Source organism: Schistocerca piceifrons, chromosome 1, assembly GCF_021461385.2.
Source record: "Schistocerca piceifrons isolate TAMUIC-IGC-003096 chromosome 1, iqSchPice1.1, whole genome shotgun sequence".
In the NCBI taxonomy this organism is placed as follows: domain Eukaryota; kingdom Metazoa; phylum Arthropoda; class Insecta; order Orthoptera; family Acrididae; genus Schistocerca; species Schistocerca piceifrons.
The window spans coordinates 128,368,319-128,374,318 of record NC_060138.1 but is presented as its reverse complement, the minus strand read 5'-3'; positions in this window follow the sequence as shown (position 1 = coordinate 128,374,318).

The following is a 6,000-nucleotide window of genomic DNA, read 5'->3' as shown; positions in this document are numbered from 1 at the left end:
TGATCACTTGAAGTATAATTACAGATCTCTACAAAAATTTATGATCCAGTCAAGTTAATTTTATTTCTGTGAAAGTCAAAAATAACTGTATGCATATGCATACCTCTGGCATACTATAATTAAAAAAAAATCCAAAGGTCAAAAAAATATGCATCTGCAGTTCTTATATCAAAAATACGGTACATACCTGTGTTGTCTAGTAATCATTCCTTGTCTCTCACACAACTGTATCAAAATTGCCTTTTTATTTTAATATATTACTGATGAATAAAGAGAAAAACAATCAATATACAAAAATAATAATTTTATTGAATAAAATTTTTCACATGGAACTAATTACGTTTTACATTTACAAGCAGCAGTTTCTTGCAGTTTGAAAAGATATCTGTAACATCCCTATTAAATAATCAAGATTTCACTGCTGTTATTGACATAAATGAAATCAGAACAGCACTGAATAGCATTTTGTGGGTAAAACTGTGTGCATTACGAATAATAATGCATGGGAAATTCTGGTTGAGAATAACGAATTATTTGGAAATAAAGAGATGATTCACCAAAAGGCAGAAGTGCTGTGTCGTCAACAGATACACAAACAAAAGGTACAGAGCTTGGCTTTGCTAGCTTTCAGAATGAAATTCCTTTCTCAACCAGACACACACACACACACACACACACACACACACACACACACACACACACACACACACACACACACAATAGAGTGGTGGGTGTGGGGGGACAGCATGTTAACTAACTTCCAACCTGGCCTCAACATCCTTCCCCAGGTCCCTCCCTAAGGCCAACAACCTTTCAGCAGAAGAAAGGACTGCCCTACACAACCTAAAAACGGACCTGACCTGATCATCCTCCAGCAGACAAAGGTTCCACCACTGTTGTGATGAACCGGGGTGACTACATGGTGAAGCGCCTCCACCAGCTGCCCAACATCTCCACCTATGAGGTCTGCCAAAGTGATTCCATCCCAGAAATCCAACATAACCTCCAATCCCTGCTGAAATCCTTAAGCCCTATGCAGAAAATCTCCCCCTCAATCCACCCCCCTGCTCATCCCGACAACAGCCCGCACACCCACCTTCTACACAGTCCCCAAAATCCACAGACCTAACAATCCTGGGTACCCCATTGTGGCTGGTTACAGTCACCCACCGAAAGAATCTCGGCCCTTGTTGATCAACATCTGCAACCAATTGTCCAAAACCTAGCCTCCCACATTAAAGATATCAATCACTTCCTCTACCTACTTTCCACCATTCCCACACCCTTACCTTCTAGGTCCCTACTTGTCACTGTAGATGCAACCTCCTTATACACCAATACCTCTCATGCCCATGGCCTTGTCGCAACTGAATGCTACTTCTCCCAATGCCCTGCAGGTTCTAAACCCACCACTTCATTCCAAATACACCTAATCAACTACATCCTAACCCGAGGTGTTGAAGGGAAGATATACAAACAAATTCATGGCACAATCATGGGCATCTGCATGACACCCTCCTATGCCCTCTTCATGGGCCACCTGGAGGAAACATCCTAGCTTCCTAAAACACCAAACCCCTGCTCTGGTTCAGGTTTATTGATGACATCTTTATAATCTGGACCCAGGACACCTTATTCTCATTCCTCCACAATCGCAACAGCTTCTCTCCCATCCACTTCACCTGGTCCTCCCTCCTAGATGTTGATCTCCTCCTCTCAGATGACTCCATCCACACCTCAGTCCAAATCAAACCCACCAATCACCAACAGTACCTACACTTTGACAGCTGACACCCCTTTCACACCAAAAAAACCCTCCCATACAGCCTGGAGACCTATTGCAGATGCATTTGCAGTGATGAGATCTCCCTTGCACAGTATGCTGAAGGCCTCACAAAGACCTTCACAGACAGGCAATACCCTCCAGACCTAATACACAAACAGATCTCCCATGCCATATCTCCACACACATCTGACCCTCACATCCATCCCAAGAACCAACCACGAATAAGTGTCCCCCTTGTCACCTAACACCACCTGGGACTGGAATGACTGTACCACACCCTTTATCAGGGCTTTGATTATCCTTTCATCATGACCTGAAATGAGGGATACCTTACCCAAGATACTTCCGTCCCCCACCAAAGTGGTGTTTGCTCCCCTCCCAACCTCCACATAATCTCAGTCCATCCCTATGCCACCCCTACCCCCAATCCTCTGCCACATACCCTTGGGGAAGATCCATATGAAAGACATGCCCTATCCACCCTCCCGGCATCTCCTACTCCAGGCACATCACAGGCTTATCCTATGCCATCAGAGACCGGGCCACATGTGACAGCAGCCATGTTATACATGTTATATACCAGCTCTGCTGCAACCACTGCACAGCGTTTTAGATTGGTATGACAACCAACCAGCTGACAACCAGAATGAATGGCAACCATCAAACTGTTCCCAAAGACAAGCTGGACCAACCAGTGGCACAACATGCAGCAGAGCACAACAAGTGAGATTTCAATGGTTGCTTTACAGCCCACGACCCTGTGCCATCTGGATCGCTCCCCGCACAACCACCAGCTTTTCTGAGCTGCACATCCTTTGTTCCCTTAACTTCCCTGGCCTAAACCTACAATAACTCACTGTCCCCAAACCCCTACCCAATAGTGTGTGTGTGTGTGTGTGTGTTTCCGGTACAGCTAGAGAAAGGAATTTCATTCCAAAAGCCAGCAAAGCAAAGCTTTGTATCTTTTGTTTGGGTATCTGTCGACAAAGCAAAGCTTTTGCCTTTCAGTAAGTCGTCTGTTTACTCCTAAATAATACATTATGAATAATATATATTTACTGTAGTGATCGACTACTTCTTATGCTGAAACAGAAAAAGTTCTGCGTAATAAATACACAAGTAACTATCATACACTTCAAAAACATCAAAGTGTTTGGAATCAGTGAAGCACTCTCTCTGAAGTGATTGTCTTATTCACTCATCAACTTGTGCAAAACCTTTTAGATCACCAATGACTTTGTATGTGAGAGCGAAACACTCTTGAGAATAAAACAATAGTCTTCTTTTAGAGATCTAATAATAACATCTTGCTGTGTGTGGTACTTTGTAAACAGAAACTAACAATTTTATATAAACAAACAATTATGGATCAATGATTTCAAAATCACCTATCTCTATGTTATTCTCTCTTCCACAACATATTATGCACAGCTAACCACTCTTAAGGAAGTCAAGTTTGATGGGACTGATGTTCAAGAATCTTGATGGTAGTATATCTTACAGTCCTTCAGATGAACCAGCACCCTTACTCCCCATTTGGTGATGACACACTTCGCACTCCGTATTGGATGGTGCTGCTTTTTTCCCAACAGCAACAGGCTTACAGAGCTTACTGCACTCCCCAGACTCTTTGAATTCGATAACGTGGAATCTCTCAGCAAGTAATTGATAAGCACAAAATATACATATATTTTCTTATTACTAACAGTGCCTGTTGCCTGCTGTGCTTACATCTTTTTCAATGACAACGACTGCAATGTTGTATCTCCAGCAGTTCAGCATTGACTGATAGCTTCCTAGTGAGATTTTGCAAACTTTATACTACACTTCCCTGCTGAATCAGTAGGCAAAAATGTGATATAAACACTGACGTTTTTGAGATTCCCGATTATTGCGCAATTTGTCTGCTACTGAGGTGAGGATTAGCCCCGACAGCAGCTAAAACACCTACTTGGACATCATCATTTTTTGCAGGTCGTGGTTGACATTTCACATGTGGCTGAACACTTCCTCCTGTTTCCTTAAATAACATAACTATCTGCCGAACGGTCCCGACACTTGGATGATGTCGTCCAGGATACCAAGCAGCATACATAGCACACGCCCATTGGGCATTTTGATCTCTATAGACATACATCAAAACGATATCAACCTTTTCTGCAATTGGTAAACGGTCTATTTTAACATGGGTAATGTATCACGAAGCAAATACCGTCCGCACTGGCAGAATGTTATGTCGTACTACATACTTATACATTTGTGACTATTACAGCGCCATCTATCACAAAGTGAAAAAAGTGGTCCAACTAAAACATTCATTTTTCTTTATGTACTACATGAATATGTAATAAAAATTGGGGGTTCCTATTTTAAAAAACACAGTTGATATCTGTTTGACCTAGGGCAGCTTCATCTAGCGGGCCTACCGTAGCACCATCTGGTTTCCCCCTTTAAGCTAGACGAGTTTCATTCTTTGTAGTTTTTTCGTTTGATACTTATTATATATATACATATTTTTAGAGGGAAACATTCCACGTGGGAAAAATATATCTAAAAACAAAGATGATGTGACTTACCAAACGGAAGTGCTGACAGGTCGATAGACACACAAACAAACACAATCATACACACAAAATTCAAGCTTTCGCAACAAACGGTTGCTTCATCAGGAAAGAGGGAAGGAGAGGGAAAGATGAAAGGATGTGGGTTTTAAAGGAGAGGGTAAGGAGTCATTCCAATCCTGGGAGCGGAAAGACTTACCTTTGGGGGAAAAAAGGACAGGTATACACTCGCGCACACACACACATATCCATCCGCACATACACAGACACAAGCAGACATTTCTACTATATGCATATTTTTCCTTCTTCCACGCTCACCTTGCCTACGGGATTATACTATGGGGAAACTGCCCAATTTCAAAGACTGTGTTTAAATGGCAAAAGAAAGCAATCAGATGCCTTGTTGGACTACCACCCAGAGACTTATGCAGACAGCATCTTAAAGAATTAAATATAATGACAGTCCCTGGCTTGTATATTTATAGTTGCCTGATATATGCCAAAGAAAATTTAAATAACTTTGACCTTAGGATGGCAATGCATTCAGATAATACAACAAATGGACATACAATTGACATCCCGTTTGCCAGACTAGCAAAGATTCACTGCAGTTATAAGTATCTAGCATCCACATTTTTTAACAAATTATGCAAAGGTGCACATTCTATGCCCATGGATAAATTTAAAGTAAAATTATCAAAATGGATAAAAAGTAAAGTATTTATACAGTTCAAGAATTTCAAGAGTGTCCAATAAATGACACTGAATTTTGATGGTACATTTTGTGAAAGTAGTATATATTACAAAATTAGGAATATAATATTATACTAGCAATTTGTCTTGTCAAATATACGTACACATAGATGTATACAATGTATCTGTAACTTTTATTATAGGACACCAATTACACGTAAAATATTTAAAGGTGAATAAATATGAATATAAGCGTTCTGCCAATGAATTGCAGTCTTTGGTTTGCTCTACCCACAACATTATCTATGTGATTGTTCCAATTTAGGGTGTCTTTAATTGTAATCCCTAAGTATTTAGTAGAATGTACAGCCTTCAGATTTGTGTGACTTATCGCGTAATCGAAATTTAGTGGATTTCTTTTAGTACTCGTGTGAATAACTTCACACTTTTCTTTATTCAGGGTCAATTGCCATTTTTTGCACCATACAGATATCTTATCTAAATCATTTTGCAATTCATTTTGGTCATTGATCACTTCACAAGATGGTAAATGACAGCATCATCTGCAAACAATCTAAGATGGCTATTGAGATTTTCTCCTATGTCGTTAATATAGATCAGGAACAATAGAGGGCCTATAGCACTTCCTTGAGGAATGCTGGATATTACTTCTGTTTTACTCAATGACTTTCTGTCTGTTGCCACAAACAGTGACCTTTCTGGCAGGAAATCACAAATCACACCACACAGCTGAGGCGATATTCCATAGGCACGCAGTTGGGTTAGATTACGCTTGTGAGGAACGGTGATGAAGGCTTTCTGGAAATCTAAAAATATGTAATTAATTTTACATCCCGTCGATAGCACTCATTACTTCACGAGTATAAAGAGTTAGTTGTGTTTCACAAGAATGACATTTTCTGAATCTGTGCTGACTATGTGTCAATAAATCGTTTTCTT